This window comes from Pseudorca crassidens, unplaced genomic scaffold, assembly GCF_039906515.1.
Source record: "Pseudorca crassidens isolate mPseCra1 unplaced genomic scaffold, mPseCra1.hap1 Scaffold_72, whole genome shotgun sequence".
NCBI lineage: Eukaryota > Metazoa > Chordata > Mammalia > Artiodactyla > Delphinidae > Pseudorca > Pseudorca crassidens.
Genome location: NW_027136324.1, coordinates 4,634 through 18,963, shown reverse-complemented (window position 1 = coordinate 18,963; position 14,330 = coordinate 4,634). Strand labels below are relative to the sequence as shown.

Sequence of the window (14,330 nt, the reverse complement as noted above, 5' to 3'; positions counted from 1 at the left end):
TCCATTAAGCTCTGCCCGTATTTCTTACCCACAAAAATTGCGAGCTGTTAAATGTATGTAATTTTAAGATGCAAGGTTTGGGGTAAATGTTGTTAGAAAGAAACAGATACCTAACAGTATAGCAGACCCCAGGATATGGCCCTGACTTCCTGACTCCCCCTAACACCCGCAGCTTTTTCTCCAGTTCTACTCATCACTTTCTAGCATCTCTGGTCCACTCACCTCTGCCCACAGGTGTCTGCAGCAGTGGTGACTTCTCCCTGACATGCTGCTCCCAGATGTGTGAGGGTTGGTTCGCTGTTGTCATTCTGGTCCCCATAACTGTCACTCCAGTGAGGCCTCTGAGACCCTCCTGCCCAGGCACTCCCCAAACCTCCCTCAGAGCACAGTCTTCATTTCCAGTCTCACACTTGCTCTTTTCTTTCATATGTCTTGCTCCTGTACTTTTGGCCATCTCTGCTCCAGGCTGTGAGCTCCTGGAAACTAGGGAACTCTTGATCATTTTGTGCCCCACACAAGGACACCTGGCAGAGAAGGAATGCAAGGTACATAGTTGCTGAAGGAATATGTGTGACTATCTTGGCGCCCTCCTCATTTTTAACCAGCTGGACTGTGGAGGTGAATGCTACTGACAAGAGTTTAAAGTTGTATGTGTAACAGGGGGGACCACAAAGCCCTCTACGTGGCCCTCAGTGGGCATCAGTGATGCAAAAGCCTGTCCAGAACTACAACTGTTGTCCTGGGCCTGCACACCCCTCAAAAACTGGTACCTTTATTTGGGTGTCCTCAACACAGAAGCTCTTCAGAGTCACAGGGGCATAGAGTAGAACATACAGGCTCCAGGGCAGTGCAGTGAAAGTGGCCCCAGAAGCTTCCTTTTCCTCACCGTTTTGTCCATCAGTGTGGTGTCTCTTTGCTCGTGAGGGACGACCTCAGCCAAAACAATATCTCCACATTCAAATGAGGACCACGAGGCCCCAACTAAGACTGGTCTTCTTCCTAGAACCCTGGCTCCGGGTCTGAGGCTCTGCCCCCTTGTGCTCACAAGGCCTCGTTTCCCCAGCTAATCCCTCCTCTGCGGGGCCTCCGTGAAGTGGAAAGCATTTTGCCAAACTCTCAGAACACAGTGGTCAGTGGTGGAGAGCCAAGTTTCTCAGCAGTCTTTCCAGCATGCAGAACACTTGCAATCCGCCACGGCAAGCACACAATTTGTAGAGAAAGAAAGCCCTTCTCCCCTGCAGCACTGTCTACACTGGGGAATGGGGTGTGTGCTCAGCCGGGTTCTAGAAGATCAGAATGGTGGACTGTAAGACCCCAGGCCCTGTCCGCTGGAGAACACTAGGGAGATGGCCCACGCCCAGGCAGGACTATGGGAACTTGGAGAATCCCCTTCATTCTTTCGACCTCTGGACACACTGCCCGAGGGGTGGACACCCCTGATCCATGGCAGAGTTCTCTCCAACATTTTCTTGCTCTCCTCAACACTTACATATTGTTTTCTCTTCCTTAACCACCCTCGCATCATCCCCAGCTGTTAACCCTATTTCTATTTGTACATACATGTGTCTGCATGGAGATGCAGAGAGAGTAATGGCCCAAACTGAGCCGAGTTGGCAGGAATTCACCAGGATCTTAAGGGCTCTTATTTCAAAACCAAACATGATGGGAGGGACTGAGTACTGGCTTAGGGAGCTGGATTCCTCACTTTTATTCTGGCCTCTGCTCACATATGGTGTCCTAGACAAGTCCCTGCTTCTTTCTGGGCTTCAGTTTTCAAATTATATAAAGAGGGCTTCGATGCAGAGTTGCATAGGCACGTGCACAGCCAGAAAGGTTCTCAGGCTCCAGCAACAGTAGATGGGTTGTTGGCGTGAGTGAGCTCAGGCAGGCACAGGTACACAGGCCTCCTAACATGGGCAGATGTAGGCGGACATGTAGCAGGAGTGACCAGGATACCTGTCTGTGTCCTAGCACAAGCAAGAGACAGGGCACCTGTACCCCACCTCCCTGCACCAGCATGAACACTGGAAGAAGGGCTCTCCTCAAAGGTGAGCTCTGTCTGATGCCCCCACTTGCTGTGTCTAAAAGGTCCACATTCTCTGGAGCCCTAAGGACGAAGATCATTCACAGTGGAGTGATTCCCAGCAAGTAAATTGGGGATGGAAGTGATATTTTCTTTGTAGAGGCTCAGGCCCTGGAAACACGCTCCCCAATTTGCCATACATTTTCCCTTTACAACTGAGTGGAATAAACCCAAGGAACATACCCGTAGTTGAGAGCACATGTTGTTGTTTGACAATCCACAAATCGAAGGTTGCTGGGTCCCTGAATCTCTTATTGGAAGAAAATCAACAAGCAGAATCATTTGCTATTTCAAAGCCTTTGTTGAGCTGTTATATGATGTGAGTGTAAGTTTATGAAAGGTTCAAACAACTGATATTTTCATGTATATCTGTTAGCAGCTAACTTTAAAGTCTGTAACAAAAGTATGTTCTGACGAAATTTTTTCAAAAAAAATTACATTCCAAAGTCTGAAAACAGAAAATCCCACGTGAAGTTCTGAAAGGATAAGTTTTAGAATGTAATTCATGAGTTTGCTTATTTAAGAAACTGATTATGAATTTTGTAAATAATTTTGGATATAAGAAATGTGTATCTTAAATACATTATCATTTTGTTGTCTGATATTTTATATTTAACGTATTTTACATTACCTTCTTGTGCATAAAAATATAATTGTATAAAGGTGGTCATAAGCAGAATGTTTTTTCTTGTTTCCTTATTTTTTGAGAGGATTTGCTAAATGAGGGAAAACACAGTTTGATTCCCTCCCTGACAAGCTCCAAGGTATGTCAGCTGTATTCCACTGCTTCAGATAGCTAACGGTTTCTTGGAATTAACTGTGGACTCCTATTCTCAAATGAGGAAAAGTCCATCGATTTTCTACTCTCATCTTCTGTTTCAGTTATTTGTGTTTGTGATCAACTCTGTATATTACTATAGAGAATTTTATTCCAAGCAGAGCAGCTGTCCTCTGTGTCTAACAGGTTGAAGATCCAGTGGAGAATCTGATGGTGGAAATTGGTGGCTCTTTTCTAGGGACCTGAAATGGATACTGTCATTGTGGCATAGAATAGAGGTTATTATCATTTTGGGGGGATGACCTAAAAACCAGATGACATGGCTCCAAAGAGTGGAGCACATCCCAGGCAAGAGAGCGGGCATGGCTGGAACAGAGCATCACCAGTGCCATCAGCAGAGAGGCTGGGGCACTGAGATTTTGAGTAACTTAGCATCCTGGCTGGGAGGGGGCACATGTTCTCCAGTGAGTTCGAGCATCCTACACTTCCCCCAAGGGCCTGCAGGGGGGGCACGAAGCCACTATGTCACAGGCGATGGGGCGCATGCGCAACTGCACCCGGACTTGATGGGCAGTCTTCCCTGAGGACGGAGTGGAGGCGCCAGGGCGGTTGCGGACCTGCGCGTGGGGCTGGCTGGTCTGCGGGAGGAAGACGTTCCCCACCCGCGCCCCGGCCGGTGCAATGGGGCTGTGCCCGCTCCTCGAGGTTCCGCGTCTTCCTTTCCGGCCGCCCCGCGCGGTGTATCCCCACCTTCTCAGGTAACGTTCGATGTCGCTTGTTGTCCCTCGGATCCGGTCTCCGAGGGGCCGGCGGCGTGGAGGCTGTTCCCGGCGGGGCGTCTGTTCCGGACGCGGGGCGGTTGGCGGGAGGAGCCACGCCCGAGGCGGAGCGCGGGAATCGCGTGTCCTCGCGGGCGGCGCGGCTGAGCCCCGGACCCTTGGGCCGCGGGGAAGGAGCTCGGGCGCGGGCGACCAGGAGAGTTCACCCTCGCGGACAGACTCTGCTGGGTTTCCTCAGACGCCCCCGGATGGTTGTAAAAATGTCCCCTTTTTTTAGTGGCCAAGAGAACTGTTTCCGCCCCTTGTCCTCAACCGCACGGAATTATCCACTTATTCCTTTGTTCAAAGACCTTAACTAACAGACTATACACGGATCATGTGCAGGTAACGTGGATCTAGTTGAAAACGTATTGAAAGAGTAGAAAAACAGGGCTTCCCTGGTGGCGCAGTGGTTGAGAGTCCGCCTGCCGATGCAGGGGCCACGGGTTCGTGCCCCGGTCCGGGAAGATCTCACATGCCGCGGAGCGGCTGGGCCCGTGAGCCATGGCCCTGAGCCTGAGCGTCCGGAGCCTGAGCGTCCGGAGCCTGTGCTCCGCAACGGGAGAGGCCACAACAGTGAGGGGCCTGCGTACCGCAAAAAAAATAAAAGAGTAAAAAAAAAAGTGTAGTAAAACACACTATGTTAAGTTTTATAGTTTAAACATGTCAGAATCAGAATTTATTGTATTTTACTTTTCCGTCTTAAAGGAATAAAATTATTTGGAGCGTATTGTCAGCTATGGATCGGCACTTGCCGTCTACCTCGACAAGGATTAAATCAGGTGCTGGTGCAGCTGCTGCAGCCGCTGACCTTCAACACCCCCTGAAAGGAGTTCAGGGTGGAGAGCGGAAATGACGTGCTCTGTGCTCGGGGGAAGCTGGCAGGACAGCTCTTCAGAGAGTTAGATACTTTCAGGAGCTGATTTTATGAGCCCAGTTCTTGTATCTCCTCGTGTCTAGAGAAGCACTGAAATCCTTCATGGTGACGTCACTAGCCGGAGCCTGCATGAGAGGAGCAGAAACCTTCTGCAAAAATTATATGTGCTCGATTGCGTGTACTCCCCCTTCACCAAAATTACATATACACTGACCTTCCCCATGCCTCTTTGGAACAGTTTCTTGGAGCCATCTGAGATTCTGTTTCCCAGGATATAGTCTTTATTTTTCCCCCAATAAAACTTAACTCATAACTTTCATGTTGTGCTATTTTCTCTACGTCATCAATATTTATTATTTATTTTTTTTACAAATCATTCTTTTTAAAATTTATTTAATTTATTTGATTTTTGACTGCATTGGGTCTTCGTTGTTGCATGGGCTTTCTCTAGTTGTGGCGAGCGGGGGCTACTCTTTATTGTGGCGCGCGGCTTCTCATTGCGGTGGCTTCTCTTGTTGCAGAGCACGGACTCTAGGTGCGTGGGCTTCAGTAGTTGTGGCTCGCAGGCTCTAGAGCGCAGGCTCAGTAGTTGTGGCTCACGGGCATAGTTGTTCCGCTGTATGTGGGATCTACCTGGACTCGGGCTCAAACCCGTGTCCTCTGCATTGGGTGGTGGACTCTTAACCACTGCACCATCAGGGAAGCCCCACAATGAGCAATATTTAAGATGTAGTTCTTAGCTTTTTTCTCATTTTCAAGTCAAAATATTGCTGTGTTTGAAATTTTCTCATAATACAGTGACAGTCTTAAATATTTATACACATAAGCTCATTGAAAACTCTTCTGCAATATTCCAATGTGACTCGTATTATTAAAAATCATAATATTCATGTCAATACAAAATTTTTATAGGAATGTAATTTAAAAAATTGTGAATCACTTTTAGAAGTTCCAGGCACAGTGACGATTTTTAAAATACCAACCTTTGCATACTTCATAAGACCATTTAAGATGAAATATATTAAAACTTAAAACTTCAACAGAATACTTAAAAGGTAAGACAGGGGCTGCTTTTTGTAAATTAAATACATTCATAGCAAATAAATTTTCTCCTAATAGAGAATATGAAGGTTTTTAGCTTAATGTTCTATAGCTCCATTCAAAAGGTGAAATTAGGATACCTATAATTTCCTTATTATTTATTTTAAGCCTCTTTCCCATAAGAATTGATATTTCTATCTGTAGACTCTTCATAGCTTATTCATTTACTTTTTATTTTGGTTTATTTTCTACAACAGAAAGAGTATTCCTATGTCTTGTTAAAGTTTTTATTCTCCTAACCTAGTTGAAGGTTACTTTCTGACATTGGTTGTAAACAAGGGGAGAGGCCTTATAATAAGCATGCGATTTTTCCTATAGTCAAGATGTTTTTCTTGGACGACTTTCTTTACAATTTCCACTTTGCTCACAATATTATCCCATTGTGACAACTGCATAAAAATTTGTAATCTATTTATACCCAGATGCTTCTTATTTCACCACAGTGCATTTGCTAATATGATTTTACTTTAAATATTAATATAACTTAGTTGATTTTATTCATATATGCTAACATGTTTTATATAGGTACACACATATATGAATATTTGCTACATGCCATTCATTTGCATAGAATGATAGCTGATTGTATCTGATCTTTCTGACTGACAATTGGATAGACTTATGTGTGTTTAAAGTACTACTTAGAACAGACATTAAAATATCACATCGTCTCATTATACAGTATTTTAAAGATCATATTTTAAATTGTGGGAGCAGAAATTTTGTCCATTAAGGTTAAGAAATGATCAGGTCACAATTTTGGCATCGTCATACTCAGTGGAGGAACATGGCTTCTATGTCTTCGTAAATCTGCCACAGTTACACCTGTATAATATCTGAGCATGAGCATTTTTATGTCAACATTATCTTTTCCCAATATACTCGTAATTACCTGAGGTATATCATATCTAGGTTTTACTTTTACGTCAGTACCATCAATAAAGCTTTCTTTTGCAGTGATGGCATTTTTTCTTTTTTAACATGAAGGTACTTATTATCTGACATATTTGTACATGATGAGCTACTGCTCTTGTACAAAGCAAAGTACTTTCATTTCATAGTTTCATCTGTATTCCAGATCTAACCTGATTTCTTAGGAGCATTAGATACTTTTTTAAACTGTATTAAACACATAAGAACAGATCACTTTTTATCTTTACCTACCTCATGAGCTAAATGGATATAGACATTATAATAACATGTAAGTCTGACAAAATTGGGAAGCATTCAAGGGTTTGAACTTCAAGTAATTTTATGTAATCTTCTAAGAGGTAATTTATTTCTGGCACATTATATGGCAACATCTACAATCACTTGCAAGTCTGTGTGCCATTTGGGCTTTCTGATATTGTCACTTTCAGCTATCCCCTAGGAACTGAGTTTGAATTTTTGTTTTCTTTTTGCATTACGCGGTCCTCCCACTGCTGTGGCCTCTCCCGTTGCAGAGCACAGGCTCCGGACACGCATGCTCAGCGGCCATATCTCACGGGTCCAGCCGCTCCGTGGCATGTGGTATCCTCCCTGACTGGGGCACGAACACGTGTCCCCTGCCTCGACAGGCAGACTCCCAACCACTGCACCACAAGGGAAGCCCTGAATATTTTAAAAAACACTTCTGATTAGAAAATATCAGGATGAAACATTGAATTTTTGTGGTCACAACTCTGTTCTCATTATTCTAATGTAATATTTGAGTTGGCACATAATTTGATTTTGTTCCATTAGTATGAAATGTAAGCATGGAAACAAAATTTTTAAAAAGCATTCTTTGAATAAATGAACCAGTCACAATGAATTATTAGTTATTTTATTTTTATTTTATAAATGGGCTGTTTGAATATGTTCAGCCATGAAGTGACATGTAGACTCACTTCTGAGTCCTGACAGACATCTCTGGTGAGTGACTTCTTAGAAAGTGACTCAGGATACAGCCATACCAGCAAAATGACTGCAGCCAAAAGAAAAAAAAACAAAAACTCCCAAGTAACATAATATATAATAAATGATTATACACATGTGCATTCTTAATTTAACATAAAATATGTAAAATTGGTGTTATTGGAAATTTTCTACTATCATGGGTAATTTACTTCTCTCTGTGATAAATTCTATTTAACAAAATGAAACAGTACAACTAGGTGACAGGGGAAATTAATAGTAATTACTGGTAGGACAATTTAAAAATAATATGTGTTAGAAAAAAATAAAAATTTGTTTAATACATTTTCATTTTAAAATTGTTTCAAATTTATATAAAATTTACAAGAATAGTGCAGGATTTCACAAGTAGCCCAGACTCAGTTTCCTCTCTTATTACACTTTCATGTCATTAGGGTACATTTTTACAGTTAATGAACTAGTGTTGATACCTGATTATTAACTACAACCCACACTTTCTTCAAATTTTCTTAGACTTACCTTTTTCTCGTCTAGGATTGCATTCAGGATATCTCACCCTCATTCCATTTAGCTGCCATTTCTCTTTAGGACACTGTTAGTTGTTATAGTTTCTGAGACATTTCTTGCTTTTGATGACCTTGACAGTCTCGAATTGGGATTTACCAGCTGTTTCCCTCGTGATTAGCCTGGGGTTTTGTGTTTCACTTCATATCAAGGGCACATGCTCTGCAGATGACTTACTACTGTTGATGTTGCCCTTGATCACCTGGCTGAGGTGGAGTTTGTCAAGTTCCTCACTGTAACATCAAACTTTTCTCCCTTCCATTCAGTGTGTACCGTTTGGAAGGATGTCACTCCGTGCAGGACACATTTAGGGAGTTGGGAAGTTATGCTCCACCTTTCTGATAGTTAAACATCTGTATCTATTATTTGGGATTTTGCCTGAGCGATTCCTACACTCCCATATTTATGTATCTGTTTTTTCCAGAAAAAATAGCCAGTAAGTTTATGAAATGATGCTCCATCTCAGAAGGATCAGAGAGATGCTGGGTCCAAACATCTGTGCCTTGAATACTGTCCAGCACATAGTCTTGCTCAGTAAATACCTGTGAATAAGACTTAAAAGATATGAGGGAGGGCATACATAGTGTGCATAGGTGGCAAAAGCAGATTCCAGGCAGAGGGGAGAGCAAGGTAAAATGCTGTAAAGAAGGAACATGGCTGGCGTGTTTGAGGAAAGTTGGGAATGCTGGGTTGTTGAAGTTAAGTGAGCAAGGGATAGAGCCCTTGGTGTTGTCAACAGATTGTCGGCCATTTAAAGGACATTGGCTTTTACTCTGTGTGAAATAAAGGACCAGTGAATGGTTGTAAGCAGAGGAGGGCTATCATCTGACTTCCTCTGGCTGCTGTCCTACCAACTGACTGAAGGGGCAAAAGCAGAATTGGGGCGCCAATTAGGAGACTGCTGTAGTAACCAAGGTGGGAGCTCAGGCACGTTGTTAGCCCTGGTGATGGGGACCAGTGGTCAGATTTTCGTTGTGGTTTTGCAGGTAGAACTGGGGCCAGTTACATGGATATGACACAAGGTTCTTCACTCAGAAACGCCCATGCTTGGTTTCATGCTCTTGTATCCATCTTGAAATTCTTTTTTTTTTTTCTCCTCCAGACTTCTTGAGACACAATTGATATACAGCACTGTGTAAGTTTAAGATGTACAGTGTGGTGATTTGATACAGATATATAGTGTGAAATGATTACCGCAATAAGGATTCTTCCATAAACTCACATCATTAACTTTTTTGTGTGGTAAAATTTTTGAGATCTACTACCTTAGCAACTTTCAAATATATAATACAGTGTTGTTAGCTATGGCCACCATAATGTATGTTAAAGTTCCCAGAACTTACTAATCTTAAAACTGAAAATTTATACTCTTTGATGCAACGTATGATTTGCAGATATTCTCTCCTAATCTCTATGTAGACTATATATATATATAAAGCTTTTTAGTTTGATATAACCCCATCTGTTGGTTTTTACTTTTCTGGCTTATGCTTTTGGGATCATATCCCCAAATTATTGCCCAAACCAGTGTTAAGTAGATTCTTCTTTGTGTTTTCTTTTGGAGTTTTATAGTATCTGGTCTTTTGTTTCAGTCTTCAAATTAGTATTTGTGAGTGGTATAAGATAGGTGTCCAGTTTCATTTTTCTGTATGTGGTTTTCCAGTTTTCCCAACAGAATTTGGTGAAGACACTATCCTTTCCCCATTCAAAATTGCATTAAAACGAATAAATATTTAGAAATAAACTTAACGAAGGAAATGAAAAATTTGTCCTTTGAAAACTACAAGACTTTGATCAAAAAAAATTGAAGAAGACAAAACAAGTGAAAGATATACAGTACTGTGTTCTGTGATCAGAAGAATTATTGTTGTTAAAATGTCCATACTACCCAAAGGCATCTATAGGTTCAATGCAATCTCTATCAGAATTCCAACAGCATCTTTTACAGATATAGAGAAATCAATTTTAAAATTTTGTACGTGACCACAGAGACCGCAAATAACCAGAGCAATCCTGAGAAAGAAAAAATTGGGAGTCATCACACTTCCTGATTTAAAATTATATTACAGGGGCTTCCTTGGTGGTGCAGTGGTTAGGAATCCGTCTGCCAATACAGGGGACACAATTTCAAGCCCTGGTCTGGGAGGATCCCACATACCACGGAGCAACTAAGCCAGTGCACCACAATTACTGAGACTGTATTCTAGACACCACGAACCACAACTACTTAACCCACGTGCCACAACTACTGAAGCCCGTGTGCCTAGACCCCATGCTCTGCAACAAGAGAAGCCACCACTATGAGAAACCCATACACCACACCAAAGAGTAGTCCCCACTCGCTGAAACTAGAGAAAGCCCTCGCGCAACAGCAAAGACCCAGCACAACCAAAAATAAGTGAATAAATAAATAAATTTATTTTAAACAAAAAGAAACAATATTAAAATCCTGTAGTTACACGACACTATGGTATTGGCACTAAAATACACACATAGACTAAAGGAACAGAATAGAGAGCCCAGAAGTAAACCCCAGTGTATAAGTAACTAATATTTGAGATGGGAATAAAGCACACTCACTGGGCAGGATAGTCTCTTCAACAAATGGTACTGGAACAACTGGATACTACTTATAATTTTGGGGGGAACCTCCATACTCTTTTTCATAGTGGCTGTATTAATTTACATCTCTACCAACAATGCACAAGGATTTTCTTTTCTCCATGTTCTTTCAAACACTTGAAATCTCTTGTGTTTTGGCTGTAGCCATTCTAACAGGAGTGAGATGATCTCGTGATTTTGATTTTCATTTCCCTGATGATTAAAGACATTGAACACTTTTCATATATCTGTTGGACATTTGTATATCTTCTTTGGAAAATATATCTATTCATATCCTTTTTCCATTTTTAACCAGTTGTTTTTTGTTTTGTTTTGCTTTTGTGTGTGGTTTTATTTTTTTCTGTGCAGAAGAATTTTTAGGTTTTCTTAGGCCCAGTTTATTTTTACTTTTGCTTTGTTACCTGTCCTTTGGGGTCATAACCAAAAAGTCACTATTCCCAAGACCAAGGTCAAGGAGATTTTCCCCCAGGAATTTTTTAGGTGTTTTATGGTTTCAAGTCATACATGTTTGTCTTTAATCTCTTTTGAGTTAATTTTTGTGAGTAGTGTGAGATAGGGGTCCAATTGAATTCTTTTACATTCATTAGACTGTACCAGTTTACATTTCCACCAAATATGCACAAAGTTGCCTTTTCTTCACACTCTCACAAACATTTGTTTTTTCTTCTCATTTTTAGAATAGCCATTCTAACAGGTGTGAGCTGATGTATCATTGTGGTTTTGATGATTATTAATGTTGAGCATCTGTTCATGTACCTGTTGGCCATCTGTATGTGTTTTTTGGGGAAAAATGTCTTTTCAAGTCCTTTAGCCCATTTTTTATTTAATTTTTGACAGCTATTATTTTATGTTACTTCTTATATATTTTGAATATCAGCCCCTTATCCAAAAAATGGTTTGCACATATGTTCTCCAGTTCTATAGCTCCTTTTTAGTTTGCTGATTGTTCATTTTACTATGCAAAGTTTTTTGTTTGTTTGTTTGCTGTTCCACTTTTTTTTTTTTTTTTTTTTTTTTTTTTTTTTTTGCTTTTGTGGCTCTCACATTTGGTATTATATCCGAAAAATATTTGCCAAAACTATATTGAGGAACTTGTTCTTTATGCTTTCTTCAAGTAGTTTTACAGCTTTAGGTCTTATATTTAAGTCTTCAGTCCAATTTGAGTTAATTTTTGTGAGTGGTACAAGAAAGGGGTCCAATTGTATTCTTCTATAGGTTGTTATCCAGTTTTCTTCCAGCACCATTTATCGAAGAGACTGTATTTCCCCTACTGCATCTCCTTGACTCCCTTGTCAAATATTTGTTAACAGTAAATGACTGGTTTTATTTCAGTGCTCTTGATTCTGTTTCATTGGATTAAGTCTCTATTTTTTGCCAGAATCTATTGTTTTGATTACTATAGCTTTGTAATAAAGTTTGAAGTTAGGAATTGTGATGCCACTAGATTTGTTCTTCTTTGACCAGGTTAATTTGGTTATTAGTGGTGTTTTGTGGTTCCATACAAATTTTAGTGTTGTTTTCTCTTTCTGTGAAAAAATCATTGGACTATTGATAGAGATTGCACTGAATTTATAGACAGCTTTGGGTAGTATAGATATTTTTACAATATTCTTCTGTTTCATAACCATGGAAATGTTCTTCATTTATTTGTATCTTCAGTTTTTTCATCAGTGTTTTGTCATTTTCAGTGTATGGATATTTTACCTACTTGGTTTAATTTATTCCTAAGTGTTTTATTTATTTCTGAAGCCATTTTAAATATGATTCCTTTTTACATTTCTTTCTCAAATTGTTGTTAGTATATAGAAGTACAATTTCTCTTCACATGTTGATTTTGTATCTTGCAACTTGACTGAATTTGTCTATAATTAGTAACACATTTTTTTGGAATCTTTGGGATTTTCTCTATATAAGATTATATTAAATGCAAAAAGAAATAGCTTTACTTCATCCTTTTCAATTTGTATTTCTTTTATTTATTTTTCTTGCCTAATCGCTCTGGCTATGACTTCCAGTATTATGCTGAAAAGGAGTGGTGAGAGTGCACAAAACTTATTTTGTTTATATTTTTAACAGAAAACCTTTCAAGCTTTCACCATTGATTTTAATGTCTGCTGTGAATTTGTTCAATATGACTTTTATTGTGTTGAGGTACATTCTACATATAGCAATTTGTTGAGTATTTTTTATCATAGAATGTTCTTTAATTATTTCACATTCTCTTTCTGTATCTATTGAGATAACCGTCTGATTTTCATATTTCATTCTCAATGTGGTGCATCACATGTTTGAATTACATAGGTTGAATTACCCTTGCATTTTAGGGATAAATTCCACTTGATCATGGTGTATGATCCTTTCAATATACTGTTGAATTTTGTTTGCTAGTATTTCACTGAGAATTTTTGCATCTATATTAGTAATACTTGACAGTTTTTTTTTTCTTGTAATGTTCTTATCTAGCTTTGGTATCAGGATAATGCTGGACTCATCAAATGAGTTTGGGAATGTACCTCAAAGTTTTTTTAGAAAACTTTGACATGGAGTTGTTTTAATTCGATTTAAATGTTTGGTTGAATTTCCCAATGGAAATTGGAAAATTTCCATCTGGTCTTAGCTTTTTTTTTTTTTTTTGTAAGTCTTTTATTACTGATACAATCTTTTCACTCATCATTGGTCTGTTTGGTTTGTCTATTTCCTCATGATTCAGTTTTGGTAGTTTTTATGTTGCTAAGAATTCATTTCTTCTAGGGTATCAAACTTGATGGTATATATGTGTTGATGGTCACCTCTCATGAGCTGTGGTATTTTTGTTGCATCAGTTGTAATGTCTCCTTTTTCATTTCTGATTTTATTTGAGTAGTCTCTTTTATTCTTCATTAGTATAGCTAAAAGGTTAATTTTGTTTTCATTTCAAAAACCACCTCTTGCATTGATGTTTTCTATTGTTTGCATGGTCTCTGTTTTATTTCTGTTCTCATATCTCTTATTTCATTGCTCTGCTACTTGTGAGCTTAGTGGTTTTTCCTTTGTTTGCTAGTCCCGTGAGAAGTAACGTTGTTTACTTGTGATCTTTCTTTTTTCTTATTGTAGGCATTTGTTTCAATAAACTCTCTTATTACTGTTTTTCTTGCAGCCCATAAGTTTTAGCAAGTTGTGTTTCAATTTCCTTTTAAGATTGTTTTTAAATTTCAAAGACATTATTGTAAAGCTGTTGTAATTTTCCCTCCAGTTTCATTGAGATATAATTGAACACAGTACTATTTAAGTTGAAAAGCACATTATAATGATTTGACTTCCGTATATTGTGAAATTATTGCAGTAAGATTAGTTAACATACATCATCTTATATAGATGCAAGAAAAGAAAAATAAGGAAAATATATTTTCCTGTGATGAGAACTCTTAAGATCTACTTGCTTAACATCTTTCAAATATACCATATGGCAGTGTTAACTCTATTCATCATGTTGTATATAAAATTCTCAATACTTATTTATCCTATAACTGCAAGTTGGTACTTTTGGACTTCATCAAATTCTTCCTCTTCTCACTTCCCTCCTCTGGTAAACAAAAATCTGACCTTTTT

General features: G+C 39.4%; 1 long non-coding RNA gene across 1 annotated transcript; it reads left to right on the top strand.

Annotated features, from left to right (window-relative positions):
• Nucleotides 1-3,424: 3,424 nt before the first annotated feature.
• Nucleotides 3,425-4,869, top strand: LOC137218251 (uncharacterized). Its single transcript, XR_010940575.1, has 2 exons — nt 3,425-3,619; nt 4,388-4,869. It is a non-coding gene; the product is annotated as an uncharacterized lncRNA (long non-coding RNA).
• The last annotated feature ends 9,461 nt before the right edge of the window (nt 4,870-14,330 follow it).